Here is a 26,821-nt window from a genome sequence, read left to right as displayed (position 1 = left end):
TTATAGTTACATTTTCTAAGCATGTTATTCCTTCTGTCTGAAGTCTGCAGAAGCAGGGGTCTTGAAAGGAAAAGGGGAAAATACACAGCTGTTTGGGGGAGAATGTGATTGTAACCTACTCTTCAGTAGGTTACCTTCAAGTCAGTGGCACTGCATGGCCCCACAGTATGCCAACATTTTAATGGCTGACTTAGAACAACGCTTCCTTAGCTCTCGTCCCCTAGTGCCGCTCCTCTACTTGCACTACATTGATGACATCTTCATCATATGGACCCACGGAAAGGAGGCCCTTGAAGAATTCCACCTGGACTTCAACAATTTCCACCCCACCATCAACCTCAGCCTGGACCAGTCCACACAAGAGATCCACTTCCTGGACACTACAGTGCAAATAAGTGATGGTCACATAAACACCACCCTATACCAGAAACCTACTGACTGCTATACGTACCTACATGCCTCCAGCTTCCATCCAAGACACACACGATCCATTGTCTACAGCCAAGCCCTAAGATACAACCGAATTTGCTCCAACCCCTCAGACAGAGACAAACACCTACAAGATCTTTATCAAGCATTCTTAAAACTACAATACCCACCTGGGGAAGTGAGGAAACAGATTTTCAGAGAAAGATGGGTACCCAGAAATCACCTACTACAGGACAGGCCCAACAAGGACAATAACAGAACACCACTGGCCATCACATACAGCCCCCAGCTAAAACCTCTCCAGTGCATTATCCACGATCTATAACCTATCCTGGAAAATGATCCCTCACTCTCAGAGACCTTGGGAGGCAGGCCAGTCCTTGCTTACAGACAACCCCCCAACCTGAAGCAAATACTCACCAGCAACTACACACCACACCACAGAAACACCAACCCAGGAACCAATCCCTGTAGCAAACCTCATTGCCTACTCTGTCCCCATATCTACTCTGGCGACACCATCAGAGGACCCAACCACATCAGCCATACCATCAAAGGCTCATTCACCTGCACATCTACTAATGTGATATATGCCATCATGTGCCAGCAATGCCCCTCTGCCATGTACATTGGCCAAACCGGACAGTCCCTCCACAAAAGAATAAATGGACACAAATCGGACATCAGGAATGGTAACATAAAAAAGCCAGTAAGTGAACACTTCAGTCTCCCTGGTCATTCTATTACAGATTTAAAAGTCACTATCATTGAACAAAAAAAAACTTCAGAAACAGACTTCAAAGAGAAACAGCAGAACTAAAATTTATTTGCAAATTCAATACCATTAATCTGGGCTTGAATAGGGACTGGGAGTGGCTGGCTCATTACAGAAGCAGCTTTTCCTCTCCTGGAATTGACACCTCCTCATCTGTTATTGGGAGTGGACTACATCCACCCTGATTGAATTGGCCCTGTCAACACTGGTTCTCCACTTGCGAAGTAACTCCCTTCTCTCCATGTGTCAGTATATAATGCCTGCATCTGTAACTTTCACTCTATGCATCTGAAGAAGTGAGGTTTTTACCCACGAAAGCTTATGCCCAAATAAATCTGTTTGTCTTTAAGGTGCCACCAGACTCCTTATTGTTTTTGTAGATACAGACTAACACAGCTACCCCCGATACTACTCTTCAGTGTATTATGTATCCACCTCTGTGCCAGTCCAAACAATATGAGTTGGCTACAGTTGCCAGTGAGTGGACTTGGGACCTGACCCTAACCCACTGAAGTCAATGGGCGGCTTTCCATAGATTTCAGTACGTTCTGAGGGAAGCCTTTAGCCCAAAGTGTACAGGCTCGTCATGCTCTCAGATCCCAGGTTCAATCCCCAGTGATGACCAAGACGACTTTACATAAACTCGGTCTCTTCCTCCATGATTGACTGTATCAAGGCAGGGGTATATTCTTTCCCAACTGGCTTGTTCTTAGAGGTGGCAAGTCTGGCTGAGTTAAACTGGAATGGGTATACTCTACTGGATTTGCCCCAGCGGTGCAAAGATAAGTGAAATGGATTGCAGTTAAGATGCAAAAGAAGGTGCAAATAGAAATGGAGACAGCTGAATCACTCTTGAGTGGAAAACAAATATTTTTCTCTCTGGTACAAACCAGTCAACTTGGGAGTTATTTTCAATGTTCTCTGGGGCCTTGAGAGGAATAATGAGCCAAGGCACATTTGTTAATGTCACAGCCCTCTCCGCTCCCCATGATTCCCATGGATTAATCTCACACTTCCAGCACAATGAAGAGTCTCCTCGCTCTGCTGACAGACCAACTGACAGGTTAGGCTCAACTGCCTATATCTGCGCTGACTGAAAGGTTGTGATGGTAAACATGACTCCTCGAGGTTGTGTTCTGGCACTGCTGCTTTTCTAGAGAAGGGAAGCGCTTAGTCCTCTTCAGGGCAGGAGCTGCTAAGTGTTTGTACAGTGCCTAGCACAAGGGGGCTCCGACCTGGTTGGCCTCTAGGTGCTACTGCAGTATAAATAATGAATAACCATCTTTTGTTACCTCTTTTCCATCTCCTTATCCAATTCAAAGCCTCTTCACTCTGATGCGAAGTGTTGGACATATCATCCAAGAGTCAATGGCACAGTTAGCCTCAGATTGCTTTGTTTTCTTGGCAGTTTTGCTATTCATTTGAAAATGGAATGAGACTTCCATCTTGTGAAGCCATTGTGACAGAGAGGATTCCCTTCCCCTCCACCCTGTTAACCTTATTTTTCAAAATCTGTGAAAAGCCACACTTTGCCACCAAGTCTTTACATGCAAACTCTACTACCAAACCATAATGTATAGAAGGCTTGTCTCTGTGATTCTAGCGTATCCCCCACTATGGTATCTGGGCACCAACGTAGTTACAGTAAATGACATTCAGTCTGAGGGATGGGTTTGTGTGTATATGTGGTTTAATTACCAAGGCTATTAAGCAACCTAGACAGCAACTCAAGCCAGTGGAAAAAAAATCAATATTCCAAGCCTGGAAAACTGTGACAAACAATTGGAATTCCATCAGAACCTCATGGAAGCATTTCCCTCAGTTACAGACACCTCAGATGATGAGACAGCCTGGACACATACTTGAGGCATGACATCAGGACTGGTTTGATGAGAATGGCCCCAAAATATGTTGGCTCTTGAACTCACTGCATATTACCCATCAAGCCTACACAGCAGACAAGGATTTGGCAGCTAGGAAGGCTGAATATCATCAGGCAAAACAGATGGTTCACACCAGACTTCAGCAAATGAAAACCCAGTGGTGGGAAAAGAAAGCAGAAGTATTATAATGGGGAGTAGACCGCAAAGACACCATAAACTTTTTTTTGCTGGCCTTCATGCTGTGTCTGGCCCCAGATGCAACGGGATAATTCCTGAATCCATATTGGATGTTATCTCACAAAAGAGAAATACTTGACCAATGGATGGAACATTTCAGTTTGCTTCTCAATCCCCCCCACCCCCCCGCAACCCCCTTCCCTCTCACCATATGAGACCATAACAGCAATCAAGCAGATGTAACAAGGGAAAGCCTCTGAATTGGATGGCATTCCAGTGGAGATCTATAAGCAAGAGTGGCTGCCACTCTACAAGGCACCTCACATGGCTCTTCTATGGTATTTGGGAGCAAGAGTTGGTGCCACAAGATTTCAAGGATGCCGATGCTGTCCCCCTCTATGAACGTAAGGGTGATAGGGCAAACTTTGATAATCACCGCAGCATTTCCCTACTCTCTGTTGCTGGGACCATTCTCGCACAGGTCATGTTGACTAGACTTAACACCTGCCTTGAGGAACTCATCCTGCTCAAGTCTCAATGTGGATTTTGGTCTGGGCAGGGCACTACAGACATGATCTTCACCAGGACCGGCTCTAGGCACCAGCAAATCAAGCACGTGCTTGGGGGGGGGGGGGGGGGGGGGAATTTCAGGGGCGGCATTCTGGACACTTTTTTTTTTTTTTTTTTTTTGCTTGGGGCGGCCGGCCCTGATCTTCACAGTCTGTCAGCTTCAGGAAAAGTGCTGGGAGCCAAACCATATCTTTATATGGCATTTGTCAACTTTGCTAAAACTTTTGATTCTGTAAATCATGAGGAGCTCTGGAAACGTGTGTTCCTCTTTGGACGCCCTGCAAAGTTTATTTCTGTCATTCGGTCCTTCTGTGTTGGGATGATGGCCAAAGTGGTGTGAAACAGTGAGATCTCAGACCCCTTTCCGGTCACCCATGGCACCAAGCAAGGCTGCATGCTGGCTCCCACGCTCTTCTGTCCTTTTTCCGGATATGCTTATGGATGCATTTCATAACACTGACAGAGGAGTATTTATCCAGTTCTGCAGTGATGAGAAATTGCTCAATCTGCAACATTTCTGTGTTTGCATGAAAGTGGCAGATTTACTCACTCAAGTGTTTTTATTGTTTATAACTGATCACTTCAGGTGCTCACTTGATTGATGACATTCAGTTTATAACTGATCACTTCACTCACACAGTCATTTTGGTTTCACAATCAGCCTAAAGGAAACTGAAGTACCATACCAACCTGTGCTGTGGGATGTGAATGCGTACCCAGTTAAGATCAACAATGCTCCTCTCAAGTCCATGAAGAAATTTTGCCACCTAGGGAGTGTAGTGTCCCAGAATGCCACAATAATGATGAGATTACCCATTGCATAGCCAAGGCCAGCTCTGCATTTGGAATACTGTCACATCGCCTATGGAACGCTATGGGTGTTGAAATAAGCACTAAGCTAAATGTCTATTGGGCAGTCCAACGCTTCTATATGGTTGTGAGACATGGACAACCGTGACATTAGGAACCTTGATCAGTTTCACATATGCTGTCTTCAGTTTGTGTGCAGGGTCAAATGGTGGGACAAGATTCTCACTATCAAAATCCTTAATCATTGTCAGGTCTGGCATTCCAAGCACGCTCATAAAAGCGCATCTTCATTAGTCAGGGCATCTTGTGGGTATGGCCAACTCGAGAATACCTAACACCGTATTTTATGGTCAGCTAAAGCATGCACCCGTTCTCATGGTGACCAGTACAAATTATATAAAGACAAATTGAAGTCAAACTTGAAAACCTGTCGGTTGATCCCAGCAACTGGGAAGCAACATCTATGACAGAGCAAGGTGGTGGCAGACTTGTCATGTCTTCATTAACTGCTTTGAAGCAAGATGAATAACACCTTGTGTAGAAAATGTATCCTTGCTTCTCACTGTTAACAGCCCGCAATGGTCATGGACAATCTTGTCTGTCCCATATATAACTGTGTTTGTGGTTCTCACATTGGTCTGATCTTGCATATACATTTTCACCTAGAGTGCTTGCTGAATCATCCTACGTCAGCATCAGTGTGAAACTCCATCATCATCCTATGTTGTTTAGTGTATTACAGTGCCCACTGATCGTACAGCGGTTAACAGGGTATCAGCTGCAATTGTTTCATTCAGCTCTTGAGAATGATACTTTGAGATGATTTACATGGGTAAATAAATCCATGAATCAGTTCCAGGCACATCTTGTTGAATTTCCTGGTGCACTGTGCTGTGTAAACTGTCTGGGATTTCTGATTGATAAGGAAATATAGTACTGGGAAGTTGCAAGGCTTAGTTGTATTTAATTTATCTCTCTTATTTACATCAAAATTATCTTGGACCAAATCCAAGAGTCCTTATTCAATATTTTTCTTAGCCTTACTCAGGCAAAACACCTGCTGACTTAAATTCGTCATGGTGTTACCATGGGGATAGACACCTAAAGTGGACAGGTAGGATGTTGTTATGATGATGACATCCTTGTACTATAGGCAGAGCTAGTAAATACACCTGTAGATAAGGTTGTCTAACACTTTTTTCAATTGCTTATAACTTTGCCAAACTTTAACCATTTAGGCTAAAATTCTCCATGCTGGGAGTCTGCCTTAGGCTGATATACAAGTTTAAGTTGAAATAATTCAGCTGTTTCTGAGAATGAGGTTAGGGAAATTATGTTTGTTTTACCATGTTAAATTTTGGGTTACAACATTTTTATTGAGAAGCTCTAGCACCCATGCTTTGGAACAGGACTTCAAATTTACCAGAGGGCTCATCCTAGTGTCATAGAATCATAGAATATCAGGGTTGGAAGGGACCTCAAGAGGTCATCTAGTCCAACCCCCTGCTCAAAGCAGGACCAATTCCCAACTAAATCATCCCAGCCAGGGCTTTGTCAAGCCAGGCCTTAAAAACCTCCAAGGAAGGAGACTCCACCACCTCCCTAGGTAACGCATTCCAGTGTTTCACCACCCTCCTAGTGAAATAGTTTTTCCTAATATCCAACCTGGACCTCCCCACTGCAACTTGAGACCATTGCTCCTTGTTCTGTCATCTGCCACCACTGAGAACAGCCGAGCTCCATCCTCTTTGGAGCCCCCCTTCAGGTAGTTGAAGGCTGCTATCAAATCCCCCCTCATTCTTCTCTTCTGGAGACTAAACAATCCCAGTTCCCTCAGCCTCTCCTCATAAGTCATGTGCTCCAGACCCCTAATCATTTTTGTTGCCCTCCGTTGGACTCTTTCCAATTTTTCCACATCCTTCTTGTAGTGTGGGGCCCAAAACTGGACACAGTATTCCAGATGAGGCCTCACCAATGTCAAATAAAGGGGAACGATCACGTTCCTCGATCTGCTGGCAATGCCCCTACTTATACAGCCCAAAATGCCGTTAGCCTTCTTGGCAACAAGAGCACACTGTTGACTCATATCCAGCTTCTCGTCCACTGTGACCCCTAGGTCCTTTTCTGCAGAACTGCTACCTATCCATTCGGTCCCTAGTCTGTAGCAGTGCATGGGATTCTTCCGTCCTAACTGCAGGACTCTTCACTTGTCCTTGTTGAACCTCATCAGGGTTTTTTTGGCCCAATCCTCTAATTTGTCTAGGTCCCTCTGTATCCGATCCCTATCCTCTAGTGTATCTACCACGCCTCCTAGTTTAGTGTCATCTGCAAACTTGCTGAGAGTGCAGTCCACACCATCCTCCAGATCATTAATAAAGATATTAAACAAAACCGGCCCCAGGACCGACCCTTGGGGCACTCCGCTTGAAACCGGCTGCCAACTAGACATGGAGCCATTGATCACTACCCATTGAGCCCGACGATCTAGCCAGCTTTCTATCCACCTTACAGTCCATTCATCCAGCCCATACTTCTTTAACTTGGCGGCAAGAATACTGTGGGAGACTGTATCAAAAGCTTTGCTAAAGTCAAGGAATAACACATCCACTGCTTTCCCCTCATCCACAGAGCCAGTTATCTCATCATAGAAGGCAATTAGGTTAGTCAGGCACGACTTCCCCTTCGTGAATCCATGCTGACTGTTCCTGATCACTTTCCTCTCCTCTAAATGTTTCATAATTGATTCCTTGAGGACCTGCTCCATGATTTTTCCAGGGACTGAGGTGAGGCTGACTGGCCTGTAGTTCCCCGGATCCTCTTTCTTCCCTTTTTTAAAGATGGGCACTACATTAGCCTTTTTCCAGTCATCTGGGACCTCCCCCGATCGCCATGAGTTTTCAAAAATAACGGCTAATGGCTCTGCAATCTCACCCGCCAACTCTTTTAGCACCCTTGGATGCAGCGCATCCGGCCCCATGGACTTGTGCACGTCCAGTTTTTCTAAATAGTCCTGAACCACTTCTTTCTCCACAGAGGGCTGGTCACCTTCTCCCCATATTGTGCTGCCAAGTGCAGCAATCTGGGAGCTGACCTTGTTTGTGAAGACAGAGGCAAAAAAATCATTGAGTACATTAGCTTTTTCCACATCCTCGGTCACTAGGTTGCCTCCCTCATTCAGTAAGGGGCCCACGCTTTCCTTGATTTTCTTCTTGTTGCTAACATACCTGAAGAAACCCTTCTTGTTACTCTTAACATCTCTTGCTAACTGCAACTCCAAGTGTGATTTGGCCTTCCTGATTTCACTCCTGCATGCCCAAGCAATATTTTTATACTCCTCCCTGGTCATTTGTCCAATCTTCTACTTCTTGTAAGCTTCTTTTTTGTGTTTAAGATCAGCAAGGATTTCACTGTTTAGCCAAGCTGGTCGCCTGCCATATTTACTATTCTTTCTACACATCGGGATGGTTTGTTCCTGCAACCGCAATAAGGATTCTTTAAAAAACAGCCAGCTCTCCTGGACCCCTTTGCCCTTCATGTTATTCTCCCAGGGGATCCTGCCCATCTGTTCCCTGAGGGAGTCAAAGTCTGCTTTTCTGAAGTCCAGGGTCTGTATTCTGCTGCTCTCCTTTCTTCCTTGTGTCAGGATCCTGAACTCGACCATCTCATGGTCGCTGCCTCCCAGGTTCCCATCCACTTTTGCTTCCCCTACTAATCCTTCCCTGTTTGTGAGCAGCAGATCAAGAAAAGCTCTGCCCCTAGGTGGTTCCTCCAGCACTTGCACCAGGAAATTGTCCCCTACACTTTCCAAAAACTTCCTGGATTGTCTGTGCACCGCTGTATTGCTCTCCCAGCAGATATCAGGGTGATTAAAGTCTCCCATGAGAACCAGGGCCTGCGATCTAGCAACTTCTGCTAGTTGCCAGAAGAAAGCCTCGTCCACCTCATCCCCCTGGTCTGGTGGTCTATAGCAGACTCCAACCACAACGTCACCCTTGTTGCTCACACTTCTCAACTTTATCCAGAGACTCTCAGGTTTTTCTGCAGTTTCATACCGGAGCTCTGAGCAGTCATACTCCTCTCTTACATACAACGCAACTCCCCCACCTTTTCTGCCCTGCCTGTCCTTCCTGAACAGTTTATATCCATCCATGACAGTACTCCAGTCATGAGAGTTATCCCACCAAGTCTCTGTTATTCCAATCGCATCATAGTTCCCTGACTGTGCCAGGACTTCCAGTTCTCCCTGCTTGTTTCCCAGGCTTCTTGCATTTGTGTATGGGCACTTAAGATAACTCATCGATTGTCCCTCTTTCTCAGCATGAGACAGGAGTCCTCCCCTATTGTGCTCTCCTGCTTGTGCTTCCTCCCAGGATCCCATTTCCCCACTTACCTCAGGGCTTTGGTCTCCTTCCCCCGGTGAACCTAGTTTAAAGCCCTCCACACTAGGTTAGCCAGCCTGCTAGCGAAGATGCTCTTCCCTTCCCAGATGTGCTCTTTGCTGCCCTCAGGAAAACCATCCAAATTTGGCCAAGTTAAAATAAGCCTCTGAAAAATCTCAGTTGGCACATTGTAGCGGGGTGAACGCCCGCTCCAGCCCTGAAGGGGTTGGAAAAGCCCTGCAGAGGGCTGGGGCTGTGTAAAGGGGCAAAACCCCGGCTGATTGGGGAAGTGGCTGCAGCTGGGGCCATGCCCCAAACTGAGCCACTCAGCCTTATAAGGTGGCCAGGGTAGCCAGAGCAGAGGAGTCTCCCTCTGACAGGAGGGAAAGACAGCCCTGGCTGCAGGGAGCTCACCCGGGGACCTAGAGTAAGGCAGGGCTGGGGAAAGGCCTTGGGGCTGGGAAGCCCTAGGCCAGCAACTCCCCAGGCTGCAGGGCCTGTTCCTAGGCCCAAATAGGTATTGGGGTTGCACAGGGGCAGCCAGAGGGTGGGTAAAGGCAGCCAGTCCAAACCCCTTGTTGCCAATGATGAATGGCTGATAGACTGCAGTCTGCCCCAAGGTGCGGGGGCTAGATAGTGACTGGCAGCAGCCACAACTGAGGTGACATGGGGATAGGGGGGTGGGGGTTCCTCTGGGTGGGGAGACCCAGAGAGAGTGGGGTACTGCCAGGGGGGCAGCACCTAAGCCAACGGCACCAGGGTCCGGGAGGGACACGGGGGCCAACGACAGGCGGATCACCGGCCTGCAGAGGGTGCTCCAGAGGCTGGTGAGCTAATTCCCTGGACGACCAGCAGGAGGCGCCGCAGGGGTGAGTCCGCACCTGCTTACACACGTGCTCAGTGGAGAATTGTTTGACTCCGAAATACGCTGAAAATTCCATCGGCACTGCTCATGCTCCATCCCCTCACAACTCCTACATGGGACTAAACTGGACATACACCATCCCCACACAGCAACTGAGCATGCTCCAGTTCAAGGCTCTGAGGCTGAGCAGGACTTTTTATGGGTACCTAGCTTAAGAGATTTGGAGTCTGCTTTGCTGAAGTGCTTGGAACTCATTGCTTCAGCTGAGGTCAACTGGAGCTGTAGTTTGAACATATCAAGTGTTATATAATGCCAAGTGCCCTGAAAAATCAGACCCTGGGTGTCTACGCTGGACGTCCAAAATTAGTGGTCTCTTTTGACAACTTTTGTTAGCTTTAATCTGTGTGTCTTGGTTTACTTGTCAGTAAAACAGGGATACTAATACCACCCTACTTCACAGAAGTCTTATGAGGATAAATTCATTAATGTTTGTGGAGCACTCAGGGCAAGTATACACGGCAGCAGTGCAGCTGTAGCGCTTCAGTGAAGACTGTTGACAGAATGCTATTTACACCGGGGGTTAGGTTGGTAAAAATTCATACCCCTGAGCAATGCAGTTATAACACCCTGGAGCAACCTAGTACGAATGTAGGTTTGTAGTGTAAACCTGGCCTCCAATACTACGTTGAGAGCATGTGATGAGGGGCACTCACCTCCTGAGTACCTCCTGTCAGCTGGGGGTGGTGCTGCAATCTTTCTTTCCTGCTCCTGGCATCCCTGTAGGTTGCTGACCTCACTAGGCAGGTCTTCAGTGACTCGGCCCTCTAACCAGGTCACACAGTCAAAGCGGATGGGGTTGCAAAAGTCCATCAAAACTATTTGCCCTTACCAGGGTCTTCATCCCTGTCTCCGGGGCCTTTAAATCCTGCCCTTCACTTGGTCTTCTAAACAAGCCTTGCCCCCTTCTTGGGCTTATGCCAACGGAACTTATAAACAGCAGCCATATGCCCCTGCTTCCAATTCACTACTGCTTCCCTGATCCTTTTCTCGTGTAGTCCCTTTCTCTTCACCCATACCTGAAGGCTGAAGTTCTCAGAGTCTCTTCTTCCTCACTGACTGCAACTACCACGAGAACCCATTTTCTGCTTCTCTCTCGAGCTCCTGTGATCAGCAAGGAGCACCCAGTCCCAGCCAGGAACTGACCTGGACATTTCACAGAGCTGCCATTTAGCAGTATTGCTGGAGCACCACCTTCCTTGGAAGATGTTTCTTCTAGGAATGAGCTCAAGAAACCTCCATGGTAGATGAAAATGTACGCAGCCCACCAACTGGCCAACCTGCGAGTCTGCAGGTAGCTCCATGTTCCCTGATGCCCAGTTCTTCCTGGTGAGCTTTGTATCTGAGTTCTCTCTTTGATCAAGTTGGGATGAAGCTAAGGAAATTAATATAGAGAGATTTACCCAGAAGTTGGAGATAAATGTACATGTCCGGGTACCTTTCAGTCAGCTCTTTGAATTCCACAAGAAACGTCTGAGAAAGACATTTCCCTTTCTTCTCCCAGGGCATTCACTGAGCATTAATACACAGGTTTTCCAGAAACAGGCATCATCCCTCTATCACTTCCTAGTATCAGAGGGGTATCCGTGTTAGTCTGTATCCACAAAAACAACGAGGAGTCCGGTGGCAACTTACATGCACTCCATGCATCTGAAGAAGTGGGACTTTTACCCACAAAAGCTTATGCCCAAATAAATCTGTTAGTCTTTAAGGTGCCACCGGACTCCTCATTGTTTTTAATCACTTCCTAGAATGCCCTGGTGGAAGAAAGCTCTGGAGACTTCATGCTTTCTTAAGCTATGTTTGCTCTGCACTGAGTGGATGAAATTCGCCCTATGCAGGAGATCAGCACAAGACCTATGCATTTCTTAAGTCCCACTTAAGCTCTGTAGTAGAAAACTGGAGTAAGGGAATGGAGAATGAAGCCCTATATCTACAATTAAAAATATTATTTGATTTTGAGCATCCCTGAGAATTTTTATTTAATTTACTATGAACTCTCTCTAATAGCTTTTCTCCACTAGGAAGATTTTTCACATTAACTTTAGTTTTTTGGGGGCTAAACTGCCCAAACCAGTATGGAACCACACAAACAAAAGTCCTTTTCTCAGATGATCTGGTGGTGTCTCATTCCACATTAATTAATTCTCTTTGGAAGTGGATTAACTCTATTTCAGAATGAGTTATCCTGGCACAAGGTTCATTCGGATGCATCCCCCTTTTTGAATTAACTATTCTACTTCTGGCAGTTCTTCCACTGCATTGCTGCACACCAGGCTCAGTCAATCTGTTTACCTGCATGCCCTCTCTTGCTCTGGGGTCATCTTATCCGGATGTCACCTTCCCTTTTAATGCTGGTGTACAATCAGGTGCATCCCTTTGCAATTCCAGCTCTTGGCGAGTTCACACACCTGGAATCACATGCCAATTATACAAGCCACGGCCCATGCTTCCATCTGGCCCTGTACTAAGGTCCTGGACTTCCTTGGCATCTGGGGAGAACACCACATCCATCCCATCTGAACAGCAGTCACCAGAAGGTCAGATCTACAAACAGCTGTCAGACCAAATGAAGGAGTTTGCTCCAGCAGGTTGTAAAAAACCCCTGGACAAAGACAAAAACTCCGGCAATGGTCCCAATACCTGCACCTACTGAGAGGAGTTGGACCAGATTTTTGCCAGCAAGGCCAAACCTGGAATGTTCTCAGCAGCACCAAAGGCATCCAAGCAACCCTGGTCTTTGAGCAGTACCCCAAGGCTTCCCCAGACAGCCAGGATCTCTTTGGCATGCAAAACTCTGCAGCAGACGCCGAGGCAGAGGTAGCATTGGAGATGGTCCCCAAAACCGAGATAGAGGCCCATCCTGGTAGTGCTGGAAAGGAGCCCTGTTCCAGGAAGTATTATGTGCTGTTTTACAGAACAACTTAGGGGGATTTAAACAACTTTGTTTAGGATAATGTCTAGGCCCCCCCCATGTTGGGTTGATGTGAGCTAGGAGCCTCTCTCTGCCAGCTTGGCTTTTACTGCCACCCCTCCTGTAACATACTCCAAATGGCATCTGTGCACGAGGATATAAGCTCTCAAGCATTTACTTCTGAGATCTCCCACAACCATTGGCCAAATGTGTCCCCACTCTGTGCATCTTAATACTCCCTTTCCCTCCCCGTACCCCTTTTCTCCCACTCAAGATGGTGGCAACGTGGGAGTTTAAAAAAAAAAATCAAACACATTGCAAGGCAGACATGTTTACTGTAGTGGCAGAGGCAGAAAGAGAAAAAGTTCTTTGGCTCTCACAATCTGATCAGTACCCTAAGTTTTTAGTTCCCTTTACTTTTCATGCATGGTAAATTGCCAAGACTAGGCTACAGAGACATTTCAAAAGGCATAGCGAATAGAAGGCATTCATGGATATTTGTAATCACACCCTCAGCATTGTCAATGCCTGGGCCAGTGACTGCAGAAGTCTATGTTGCCATGCACTTTGTGCTGATCCGCAGGAGTTATAAAAAAAAAACTTCAGACTACGATATTGCTCTATTTTTGCCTTGCAATGTGCATGCTATGTAGCTTTCTCAGGGCTGCCCACGGAGCAGTGGTTCCTAAACTTTAACAACTTGTGAACCCCTTTCACTAAAATGTCAAGTCTCACAAACCGTCTCCTAAAAAATGAATATTTCCAGGGATTTTCTCCTTTACCCGAGGATAAAGTATAAAAGCAGTGATCTTGGAAATAAATTTTATGACATGCTTATTACACACTATTATTAATTATTATTTATCATTACAGTATTTTTATTACATTGTGAAAATGGTAACACTTTCATAGCTTGTATCACTTTGAATAAGCCTGTTATAAGACAAGGCTCCTATGATCAAGGAGTATCAGATGTGAAACAGCATGAAGGTATTTAAGAAGCCAACTCACAGAGTTCCTCCTACACAAGCATTCAGGTCTTGAGCAGTCCAGGCAAACAACGCACGTTACAACAAAGCTTAAACTTGTTCTTCATAATAATTTTAAGAACAATATTAGCTGCCTATTTAATTTTAAAAACAGCAAAAAATATCCATCTCCCTTTCCATTTCTTATAAGGAGTCTTGAAGTTTAAATCTCCTCAGTGTGATAGATAGGCTTGCTTTGATATGCTTAACTCTTAGAAGTCCAGGGGCTCTGGGCTGCTGGCCCCGTACTGCCCAGGGTCCCTAGGGACAGCTCTATCCGCCATTAGGGAATTGTTTCCCCCAAGAACCCTGTAGATGAGTGGACTCACCCCTGCAGCACCTCCTGCTGGTGACTTCCGGGAATTGGCTCGTTCCAGCTGCGGAGCGCCCTCTTCAGACTGGTGGTCTGCCTGTCCTCTGGCCCCGTATCTCCCCCGGACCCTGGTGCCCTTTTACCTGGGGTGCTGTCCCCTGGCAGTAACCCTTCAGTCTTAGGGTCTCCCATCCCCAGGGAACCCTCACCAACTATTCCCACCTCACCTCAGTATAAGGCTACTGCCAGTCATTGTCTAGCCCCAGGCCCTGGGGCAGACTGCAGTATCAGCCTACTCATCACTGGCAAGGTTGGGTTTGGACCTGCTGCCTTGGCCTACCCCTGGGCTGCCCTCTGTAACCCCCACTACCTTTTAGCGCAATGCTAGGCCGCCGCCTGGCGCTTTCCAGGCTGGAGCTCCCCAGCTCCTCTGCCTTTCCCCAGCCCTGCCCCACTCAGGTACCCTGTCTCTAGATCCCTGCAGCCAGGCCCTTCTCTCTCTGAACGCAGAGAGAAACTTCTTCTGGGCCTCTGGCTCACAGCCTTTTATAGGGGCCAGCAGGGCCTGATTGAGGCATAGCCCAGCTGTGGCTACTTCCCCAATCAGCCCAGCTTTTTCCTGCCACAGCCCTCTCCCTGGCTGTTTTAAGCCCCTCAGGGCAGGAGCAGGGTAACCACCCCACTACAAACCCCTTGTAACATTTTGCAAACCCCCAGGGGTTCACGAACCCCAGTTTGGGAACCACTGCCATAGAGGTTGTGGTTTCCTTTCACTCCTCCAACTGGAGGGGCACCGTCCTGGTGAATAGCAGTGCTGCATATCTTCCCAATGCCTTTTTTAACAAGACTTTCCCTTCCTTTTGGCGCTATGCTTCGGGGCAATATCCTTCAACATTAAGACAGCCTGCAGAGTGCGTGTGCAATTATTAATCTGCCCCCTGCTGCCCACCCAACCCTTACCCATCCCCCAGGCAACTACCAACCCAGCATTGGTCCAGGGATCATATACAAGGGGGTAGTAAGGTGGGAAATGTCTGACCATCTCCAAGCTCACCCTAGACTGGCAAGAGCACATGGGCATGGCATCCCAAACTTCAGGAAAAAGCAACACTTCATCATTATTGACATGGAGACTAGAACTGGGGCTATCACTACCTGTGCTCTTTCGCCGGCCCCCCCGCACTTGACCTGCCATGGCCCCCACTGACAGGAGTGCTATCATTTTCTGAACAGCTGGCACATCTCTGGTGGAAGAGGACAAGGGAGAACAATGTTCAGCAACCTCAAGGCTGCGTCCCAGCAGAGGGAGAAGACGATGGAAGAGTGGCAGGAAGGTTTCATTCCACATGATACAAAGGCAAGCGGGAAGGACAGGGGACAGTCAGAGAGGCTGTTAAGGGTGCGCACTGACAGAGAAAAGGACATGCTGGCACAACTGCTGGAGATGATGCAGAGGCAAACAGCCTTGCTGGAGAACTTTGTGGCTCTCTGTTCACAGCCAGCACCAACTTGCCATGTCCTGAAGCCCTTTGAGAGCACTGCATGCTGGGAGCACCCCTTTACTTCACCAGCTACAAGGGGCAGGCTCTTCCCTCCCCATTCGACACCCTAAACCATGGAGAACAGACTGCACTGTGTTGTGACCTCCTCAGCACAAACATGGGTGCACTCAGCACTTCAGACATGTCTGTCACCGTTCCACTGGTTGTAAGTGTGCACTGTGCTAGGTTCCATAAAGCTTTAGATTATGTACACCTTGTTTTATTAGTTATTTACAACTCAGCTGATAAATGTCATAAAACTGGTACATGAACCTTCAACATAGGTACATTTTTCACCACTAGCCCCCAACCTCAAAGTAGGAGCACAACTCATCCCTGACCCTGTGTCCCTGACCAGTTGCAGCAGTTAGCAGAGAACACTCATGAAAGCCTCTTCCCCTCTGCCTCCCATCCCACAGTAAGGCTCTGTCCCTTGTTCTCACCGAGGTTGTGCAAACCACAGCAAGCACTTAGCACAAGAGGCCAGACATTGCTCAGGGGCGTCCAGCCTTGTCATGACAGAGGCACCTCAAGCATCCCTTCTGTCTTCCGAATGCATGTTCTGCTGTTGTTCTGCAGCTGCTCAGAGTGTAGTTAAAGAGCTAAGTGTCCAGGGAAACCGTGGGTAAGTTGGGCCTCCCAGAACCACAGTAGGAATCACAGTGCCACTGATGTCCACACTGGTCCTGGGAGCAAAAGTTCCATTTCTCATTGCAGAAAACAGGCCAGAGTTTCTAAAGTTCCTGGCATCATTAACCTTTCCAGACCATCCCACATTCATATGGGTGAACCCACCGGCTTTGCGGCACCTTGGAGAAATACCCCTTTCTGTTGATTAACTCCAACGCCTGGTGTGAAGGGCATATAACAAGCACATGGGTCCCATCTGTGGGACCACACAACCGTGCAAATTCATCAATAACCTTTTTGTGCATTGCCAAGGTTTCTGACCCAAGGCAGCAGCCCTCACTTGACAGCAGTGCACATCTCCATGACAACAGCCCTGACTATGGATCTACCCCCATGAGATGGGTTAGCGACAGACTGGTAGCAATCGGGGACAGTGAGCTTCCAGATGGTGATGGCCACTCGGAAGGGAGTTTTCCTGTTAGGGTGCTGCTGCTGCCGCTGCTCTGGGGTGAGCTCCACACAGGTTTCTATGAAAGTGGCTTTTGTCATCTCAAAGTTCTGCTGCCACTGCTGATCAGCCCTGGCCTGCAGCACTAGCCCGTCCCACCACTCGGGGTAGTTTGCCGAGCCTAGAAGCAGCGCTCCACCGAGTGACACTGTTTGAGGAAAAAGTTCATCCCCAAGTAGCTGCTCGATTTCAGCCTCCTGCTCCTCCCCTACCTGAATCTCTGTTGCACTGCTGTGCATCCAGCTGGGCAATTGCCAATATTGGGAATCAGCTTATTTGTATTAATGGCTGTCAGGATCAGGGTCCTCTCTGCTGTGGTCCCCTCAGCTGCCTGACAGCACTTTGAAAATGATGCTGCTCACAAAAGCCAGAAGAATTATGGGATGTCCAGAGAGGAATCATGGGAATTTGTGATTTGACCAACCCACTCTAAGTCCCAGAATTCCAGTGGTGTCTAGTAGGTTCCCACAATGCACTGCAAGAAAAATCCCAGAATTCATAAAATCTAGTGGCATAACATTGCACCATGGGCTGTCTTCCCAGAACATCCTGTGCTTATTTCATAAAAGCACATGGCTGTGTGGACGCAATGATTCAAAGGGGAAGTAGCATAAGCTGGCTCAAAGCAGGGCGGACACACTCCTTCAGAATAGTTATATCTGAATAGTTTAAGCAGAAAAAAAATAAGAAAACTGAAACCAAAATCATTGCAGACGAGATGGAACCATGATTCTGCTTATCCAGCCAATAATACAGACAAGCATGCTGTGAGGAAGCCTGAGCTGGGAATATGATGCTGTACCTGCCCTGCACACTGGTTTGTTACCAGGAACCAGCACCCCTGCTGTTTGGGAGACTGAACTGAGCCTGCAGTACCCTTTCTGTCTGCTCCATGACCTTTCCTTAGCCTTTTCAGGCCCATCTCGAGTCCTTTCTGGTTGAGTTTTGACTCTGTCCCTAGTTAATCTCTGACAGTGCCCTTTTCCCCCCCACCCCACATTTTTTGCGTGTTTGCCATTCAGCAAGTTCACACAGTGATAAATAATTAACTAGCATAGCCATTTCTCAATGCGTTATTTAAATACTCTACGGTTCCTTACTATCCCTTCTACAGGCTGTGGAACATACACACAGGGCTTTTGCAAAAGGGCAGAACAAGTCTCAGCCTTGAGCTGAATGCATAGAAATTAACCCAGTGGCTTTAGGTAAGAGTGGACGCAAACCTTTCCCTGGTGTAATGAGCCCCCTTTGATCCAACAGGCCTGAGGATTAGCTTGGTGTCCATTCAGGCCCTCTCTCAGAAATCAGACACAGCGGTAAGTCTGGCAAACTCTCCAGAGCAATGCCACTGGGGTGACAGACCCTGGAAAGCTTGTTCTTAGTGGCAAGGTATGTGAAGAGACAGAGTTGACTCACAGCCCCACTCTTGCTCCCATTCCACACTGGCCAAGCGGGTTGAGGTTCTGGCCATAGCTTGCACCATAGGAATGGTATTGCAATTTACACTGCAGGAAGTGGAGAATAACTGATGTGGAAGGGTTCAGCACTGAAGAGGCCCCAGAATGCTGAGAACAGCTGATGATGGATATTGAACAACACCCCTGCCTGGTAGCAGCTGGCCGGGATAGATGGGAAGGAGTAACGCTGATGGTGCCATTCATTGTATCACAGTGGGCTAGGAAGAGATAATAGATGAGAGAAATTCTCCCTGCAGTATTTTCCTCCCTTTAGCAAGGTAAGCATGATGACGCAATTACATAATTAATAGCAACTGAATCATGTTTATACAGTGTTATTTAAATGCCAAGGATTATTAAACCAAAATTGGAAGACAACTCAGGATTCCCTTGTGCCCCAACTAGGCAATGCTTAAACTGCAGTGTGGCTTTTGGACAGCTGTGCTTCCTCTCATGACAGAATTCCCAAAAATCACAAGTGTAAATTTTTGATGAACATTTTTTCCTGATTGTTTTCCGGTGAACGTTTTTCAGCTTCCTCAAGAGCGAGGGGAAATTCTAGCAAAGCCTAGCAGTTTTGCATGTTAAATCGTACAAGGATTTTCAGACACTAACTAATATGTACACGGGTTATGGAGGTATATATTCAGCACACTTCGTGTAGGGGTTATGTATAAAATTCCAATTTGTGGGTGTGTACCTATTGGGTTCCGGGAAGTGGGCGGGCGTAAGCCCGCCCACTGCTAAAGGATCTCCCCCCAGCCTAAGGGGAGGATCCACAGGACCTGGAACTCAAATAATTACGGGGGACAACTAATGTAAAAACAGGGACAGGAGTGTGGTCAAAGGGTCAAAAGAAGAGAACCAGACGGGGACACCGAGCAGAGAACCCCGGACAGCGCCCACTGCTCCTCAAAGGTGTCAAGGGAGCCAGTGGACGCCGCCCAGAGGAACTCTGCCCGGATACGTGAACGGACAGAGGATCGGAAACAGGCCCCACAGTCACAGGCACCTCCATCGGCCAACCTCCTCTCCCTGGTTTTATAGATGGCCTGTTTAGCCAGTGCCAAGAGGAAGTTGACCAGGAGGTCCCGCGACTTTGTGGGGCCACGGATAGGGAGTGCATAAATGAGAAGGTGAGGGGAAAAGTGTAACCAAAAATGTAACATAATGTCGGTGAGGAGCCGGTGTAGGGGCTGCAACCTGGCACACTCTAAGTAAACGTGAGCCAGGGTCTCCCTCACGCCGCAGAAAGGACAGGTGTCCGGGACAGGGGTAAACCGCGCCAAGTACACGCCCGTGCTCACGGCCCCATGAAGGAGCCGCCAGCTGAGATCCCCGGCGGGCCTCGGGACCAGAGTGGAATAGAGGCTGGCCCACCGGGGCTTCTCACCCTCGACAGGTGGCAGGAGGTCCCGCCACTTTGTATCGGGGCGGGACACGAGGGTGAGGAAGTGAAGAGTGTGCAGCACGAGCGTGTATAGATGTTTCCTTGGCGCGGTCAGGAAACGAACCGGCTGCAAGTCATGCAGCCGGCTCACGGAAAAGGGGCGGGGGGGCCGGTTGGGTCCACGGGGCAGGGGCCCGATGAAAAGGTCCGGAGGGCCAGGGGTGGAGGGTGGGCGGGGGGTGCCCTCGTGCAGGATCTGGTCGAGGCAAACCCGAGCAGCGGGCGGCAAAGCAGCCCTCACTTCCTGAAGTATGCGCTGGGGAGTACAAGGCCTGGAGAGCCCCATGCGCCGAGCGAGCGTCAGGGGATCCAGCCAGTCTCCCCGGTCATAGTCCAGGAGGTCTCCGACTCTAGTGACTTCTGCCAGGACCAACCTCTGGCGCACCGCGGGGGACTCCGCCACCTGCACACGGAGCTGGGGATTGTGTAGCAGGGGCTCCGCGAGGAGATCTACCCCCCCGGTGGCCGCCACAGACCTGGTTGCTGAGAACAGTTTCCAGGTCCGGAGGAGGTCCTGGTAGAATACCGGCAGCCCGGAGAGGTCTCGCGGAAGACCTCTCGGGTCGAGATAAAAGAGCTGCCGGTCGTATCGGAGCCCTCGGAAGCGGCGCAGGAAGGCGTGCGCCAATACGCTCCACGCCGGATTACCTGCACCATAAAGGAGCCTCTGCAGGGCCTGGAGGCGGAAGACATGGACCTGAGTGTGGAGGCACTTCAGGCCCTGCCCTCCCTCCTCCAGGGGCAGATGGAATTTGTGGGTGTGTAGCGGGGTGGTTACCCGCTCCTTCCTTGAGGGGTTTGGAACAGCCCTGGGAGAAGGCTGGGGCAGGGAAGCAGCTACTGGGCTGACTGGGGAAGTAGCTGCACCTGGGCCACGCCCCAATCTGAGCCCAGCTGGCCTTATAAAGAGGCTGGGAGCCAGGAACTCAGAGACTCTCTCTCTCTCCACTTAGAAAGAGAAGGGCCTGGCTGCAGGGTGCTAGACACAGGGTACCTGAGTGGAGCAGGGCTGGGGAAAGGCTGAGGAGCTGGAAAGCCCCAGGCTGCGGCCTAGAAGGCTAAGGGGTACTGGGGGTTGTAGAGGGCAGCCCAGGGCTAGGCCAAGGCAGCAGGTCCAAACCCAACCTTGCCGATGATGAGTGGCCTATACTGCAGTCTGCCCCAGGGAGTGGGGGCTAGTTGGTGACTGGCAGTGGCCTTATCCTGAGGCGAGGTGGGGTTAGTGGGTGGGGGCTCCCCTAGGAGGGGAGACCCAGTGAGTGTGGGTACTGCCAGGGGGCAGCACCCAGAGCAAGGGGCACCAGGGTCCTGGGAGGGACACGGGGGCCAATGCGAAGGACAAGGCGGATCACTGGCCTGCAGAGGGCGCTCCGGGCTGGACAGAGCTGATTCCCCAGACGACCAGCAGGAGGCGCCGCAGGGGTGAGTCCGACCTTTACAAAGTGGTGGAGAATGCGGGCATAAGCAGTCCGCCCCTGATACAAGGGGCAGGGCGAGGACAGTGGGACTATTGTCCAGACTGGAGAAGGTGGAGAAACTGAGGCAGGGGATGATGGACCCTGGGTACGTGGGGGTTTATTCTGCAGAGGCCCCAGGTACCATTCCTGGGTGGGGCCCGGAGGCAGCGCCCCGGAGGAAAGGGGCTGAAGAGCAGCTGAGATTCTGGGAGACCCAACAGGAACTAAGGGAGGTGCTATGGGCCCTCCATGAGCAGGTCGGCCGGCTGGCAGAAGAACAGCGGTCCCTGCAGAAACTCCTTGGGAAGGAGTTAGCAAGAAACCGCGGAGGGCGGGAGCAGCGGAGCACCAAGGGCAGGAGGCCTGTAGGAGGGCGTAGGGCTTGCTACGCCTGCGGCATGAGAGGACACATAAGATGGGACAGTCCCTACGGGGCTGGAGGCAGGGGACCTCACCCCGAGAAGAGACAGTGCCCGATCTTTCAAGTAGGCCACGGGGGGAGGGAACCTCAGCGGCTGAGGGCATGTTGGGCCTGTAGGTGCAGGGGGCACCTGGAGCGGGAGTGCCCTGGCCCCAGGAATACGGCCCAGGGCAACCCAAGGAGGGTTGGCCCGGTGAAGGACAAAAGAAAAATACCGAGGCCCGGGGCAGCACGGAGGCGGGATGCCTGCTGGGGCTGTAGGGAGCCCGGGCATATAAGGAGGCACTGCCCCCTCAGAAGAAGTGAGGAGAGGCCAGAGGAGGTGCCTGTGAGGCCAGAAGGGCCAAAACTGCTGGAGGTGGCGACCGGGATGGAGGGATCCCTGCAGGAGGCAGGAACCCAGACCGACCCGGGGTTTATCGCCGATGATGAGACCCAGACCGAGTGGGCCCAGGAAGAAGCTGGGACCCAAGTGGTCCACGATCAGGCCACCAAATGGACCTGGGTTGGGGGGTTCAGGAAGATGGCCTGGGGGACCAGGACCTGCGGACGTGGCTAGAGGCCATGGAGCAGGCCCGGCAGATGGCTGAGGCGGGGCTTCAAAAAGCCTGCCAGGAGAGGGAAGACCTGGCCTTCAAGCTGAAAGACCGTGAGGAGAAGCAGGCGCAGCTGGCGGGACACCTCCGGGCCGCACAGGCCAGAAGGCCCCTTGATTCCCCGGGGTGGGGGTTTTGAGGGGGGAGGTGTGTAGAGGGGTGGTTACCCACCCCTGCCCTGAGGGGTTTGGAACAGCCCTGGGAGAAAGCTGGGACAGGGAAGCAGCTACTGGGCTGATTGGGGAAGTAGCTGCACCTGGGCCACGCCCCAATCTGAGCCCAGCTGGCCTGTATAAAGAGGCTGGGAGCCAGGAGCTCAGAGACTCTCTCTCTCCCCTTAGAGAGAGAAGGGCCTGGCTGCAGGGTGCTAGACACAGGGTACCTGAGTGGAGCAGGGCTGGGGACTGGCAGTGGCCTTATCCTGAGGCGAGGTGGGGTTAGTGGGTGGGGGCTCTCCTAGGAGGGGAGACCCAGTGAGTGTGGGTACTGCCAGGGGGAAGCACCCAGAGCAAGGGGCACTGGGGTCCTTGGAGGGACACGGGGGCCAGTGCAAAGGACAAGGTGGATCACTGGCCTGCAGAGGGTGCTCTGGGATGGACAGAGCTGATTCCCCAGACGACCAGCAGGAGGCGCCGCAGAGGTGAATCTGACCTTCACAGGGTGCTAGTCACGCTCTGTGCAGAAGGACAGCACAAGGTCTGTGTGCTACTTAAGTGCCAACCTTAGCCATTCAAAAAACATGAGTCAGCCCCCAAAAGTCATGTGTTTGTCTTAAAAATCATGAGAATTAAAACAATTTTTTTTGAGATTCTTTGTCTTCTTGTTTTTGAGCATTTTGCTTTCATGTTTTCAAGCATTTCTCTGCAGTTGTTTGCAGTGTTGTTGTACCGTGTTGGTCTCAGGATATGAGAGCGACAAGATGGGTGAAGTAATATCTTTTATTGGATCAGCTTCTGTTGCTGAAAGAGACAAGTTTACAAGCTTCATGGAGCTCTTATTCAGGTCTGGGAAAGGCAACTAGAACGTCATAGCTAAATACAATGTGAGAGATTATTAAACGTAAGGGTTAACACATGTTGCAGGAGACCACTTAAAATGAAGCTGGCAGTTAACACCTTTGCAATCATAGGACAGATCAGGGTTAGTATGTTACAAATTGTTGTAATGAGCCATAAAACCAGTGTCTCTGTTGCTAGACACTAAACATCATGATCTCAAAAGAGACACTGGTTTTATGGTTCATTATGACAATTTGTAACCTACTAACCCTCCTTTGTCCTATGACTGCAGAGGTGTTAACTGCCTGCTTCATTTTAAGTGGTCTCCTGCAACGTGTGTTTAACTCTTATGTTTAACAATCTGTCCCATCTCCTATTTAGCTGAGACACTGATTACCCTTCCCAGACCTGAAGAACAGATCTGTGTAAGCTCGAAAGCATCTCTTTCTCCAACAGAAGCTGGTCCAATAAAAAATATACCTCACCCTCCTTGTCTCTTGAAAAATGGGAACTGAATTTTTCATATAATGATGACTTAAGGAACTCTGGCTTAAAGACAAGCCACCAAATATTGTGAGAATTGGAATTTGGCAATACTACTTACATCACACTTAAGCCCTTAAGTGGTGCATTGGCCTTGTACTGGAAAGTCACCCTATGTGTGCAGAAATCCCATAAGTCGCATATCAGAATAGATTACTACCCTGCCTATGTTCTGGCATCTTTAGCAGGTGGCTAGAATCCTGTCCCAGAGCATCTGCTGTTACCAGACAAAACATCTGTTTGAAAAGTTTCTAGGAACAAAAGTGAGCAGCACAACTGCCATTTCCTTAGAGATGCAACATGGTAGTTGCTTTTCATTCTGAAGATCTTCCTGTTTTCCCAAGTGCATTTTCTGTGTCGGGCGACTCCGATAGGGATTGACGTAATGGATGCGAAACAGTGGGTAAGACACAATATCATGCATTGGGAGGAATTATCTTATGGGACCCAAATAGCGGGGAGCGAGACCACGATCCAAGCAGAACAGGGTATACAGTGGGAGAGCCAACCTGTGACCAGACTGGCCTTTGTCAGTGGCTTGGTTCAGGGTGTACATCCTACATGGCTTTGGTGCTCTTGGCGTTTGCTGGTCTCAGGCTGTCAGTGGCTGAACAGGTTGTAGAGGTGGCAGGCTTGGGGGAGGCAGGTGCGTATTGCAGCACTTCTCCCCCACTCCCTCTAGTGGCTGGTTGTGTAGCAGTGGCGCAGCCTGGGAGAGTTTTGTTCACCCTAATATAAAGAGGTTTTTTTCTTAAATCCCTGGGTTAGTCCGGTGTACTCTTCCAGGAGAGACACAGGCCTCCTATCAGGCATCAGAGTTGAAACTATCCAGAGGATGAGGACAGCAGCCTAGCATGAGCCTTGGAGACAGAATGGATCTGTTGTTTACATTGTTGCTATAATTACCCATTGTGAATTTCTAATAAGTTAGGAATGAAACACAAGGGCATGGAGATTGTTACAACTGCCAGGCCCAGCCCACTTAGCCAACTCAGCCGGAGATGGGAATGATTCCTTCTTCTGTTAAATATTCTGTTGCTCTTTCATTGGGTCTGGTTCACTTAACGTCAGGCACTTCTACTAAGCTTTAGGTGACTGGTTCAGAGGGAATAATTCTTATTTATTTTGCCTCTGTTCAGTTTGATGAAAATTCAAGATCACGAGTCCCACACTGTGGGATAATTAACGACTTCGGACAAGATTCACCTGTACACTCTAGTGGCTTGCACTGCTTCTATGGTGCAAAGCTCTCTCTGCCTCCCTTTTATATCCTTGGGTTGGCTGACTAAAAGTTCTCACTTGATCTGGTATCAGAGTAAGTCAGCGAAAATAACTGCATAGCTATGCATGGTACTATGCCCTGATGACTCAGCAGGAGAGTCCTGCATTCCTGTTCAGTGTCCTGGAACCTACAGTCCCTAACCACGTTCTGCTCTCTGCTGGGCACTCGGCAAGTGAAACAAGTATCCTGTTAGGTATATTCCTGGTTTATTGGGTTCTTCATAGGAGAGGCAAGAGGAGGACTTCCTCAGTGTATTCACGAGTTCACGATGTGGCATGCAAGAGTCACTCCTTTGGCATGATGAGGTTAGTGTTGGGGCATGGAGTACCCTCTTGATGCAGACGCCAGAGAAAGAACACAAGTGTACTCAAAGCAGCTTGAGTGATGGGGCTGATAAGCTCAAGTACACAGTAATCTGGGGACCTGAAATGAGGACAAGCTCTCCGGAGAAGGAGATTTCATCATCTCAGAAATAGTCCTGGCAGAGCACCCAGCAGATGTTGTAGCCAAGTTATTCTGTGGCTTTCATGTGCTTTCATGTGGCTCCTGGATCACTAAAGTCTAACCATGATTATAGTCATCTTATTTTAGGGATGCACATAATACCGTGGCCATCCACCGAGACATTTTGGGTGGCCCTGAGAGGGACAAATTGGCGGCATTTTTGGTCTCTGGCGTCGTGGGATGGCAAGCTTCCTGCAGACCCATTGGCTACAGAGCCATCACTTTTTTTAGACACTCATTGTCAAAACTCTGACTTTTTTTTTTTTTTAATACTATTTATATCCCCTACTGCAGATTCCTGGCCAATGGTTTGATGAACTGAGACTAAAGAATACTTTGGCTGCCAGGAGAGGGTTTCAAGAGATTTCTTGATAATTCTGCAAATCTGGGAGGATCAGGCCCCTGGCAGAAGCTGGAATGTGTTGAAGAATTTGTCTTTCAGAACGCCCGCAAACGGCGCCAGACACACCATGTTTTCACTTTGCAACATTTCCCCCAGTTATGCAAACCTGACATCTCTCTGGCCAGTGTCACATTCTCTGCTGTCAAGTTTTGCGAAACAGCCTGTATTTCTTATCAAAACAACAACAAATACGCTTTTTGCTTATGGTAAAAGTTCACACAACTGAATCAGCAAAGATGTAATTTGGACCAGATCCTCAGCTTTTGTAAATTGGCATAACTCTATTGATTTACACTAGGTAGGGATCTGGCCCATGGACTTCAATGGAGTAGTGCCGATTTACACCGCTTGAGGATCTGTCTCCCCCAACCCTCAATTCCACCACTCCCATGAACTGAATCCTACATTTCCCCTATTAAGTTGCTGTGGAACGCTGTGCATCAATGCCTTCCTAATGACCAGCCCAACTCATAACTTACCAACCTGAAGAGTGTTGCCCAAAGAGCAAGATATGTTTTTTTACAGTCTCATTTGATTGGTCAGATTTATTTTTTCCACATGCTGGCTGACGTCATTCTGGAAAAGCCGATCAGTGAGGCTAGCAACAAGTATATTATTGAACAGCCTTGCATGTAAAAGTGGAGGGATGCAGCATGGTACACTGGAGAGTGTACGGGACTGACACCCAAGTTCCATTCGTGGGTGACCTTGGGCAAGTCACCTCACCTCTCTGTGCCTCTATCAGGCAGGCGGGCTTGTCAGCCGGGGCAGGCAGTCCACCCAGGAGAAGGAAAATTCCAGTTTCAAACCAAGAACGTCAGGCTTGGCCAG

Source organism: Malaclemys terrapin, chromosome 3 (assembly GCF_027887155.1).
Source record: "Malaclemys terrapin pileata isolate rMalTer1 chromosome 3, rMalTer1.hap1, whole genome shotgun sequence".
NCBI classification, from domain to species: Eukaryota; Metazoa; Chordata; order Testudines; family Emydidae; genus Malaclemys; species Malaclemys terrapin.
The sequence above is the reverse complement of the archived record's forward strand: the minus strand, read 5'-3'. Positions refer to the sequence as shown.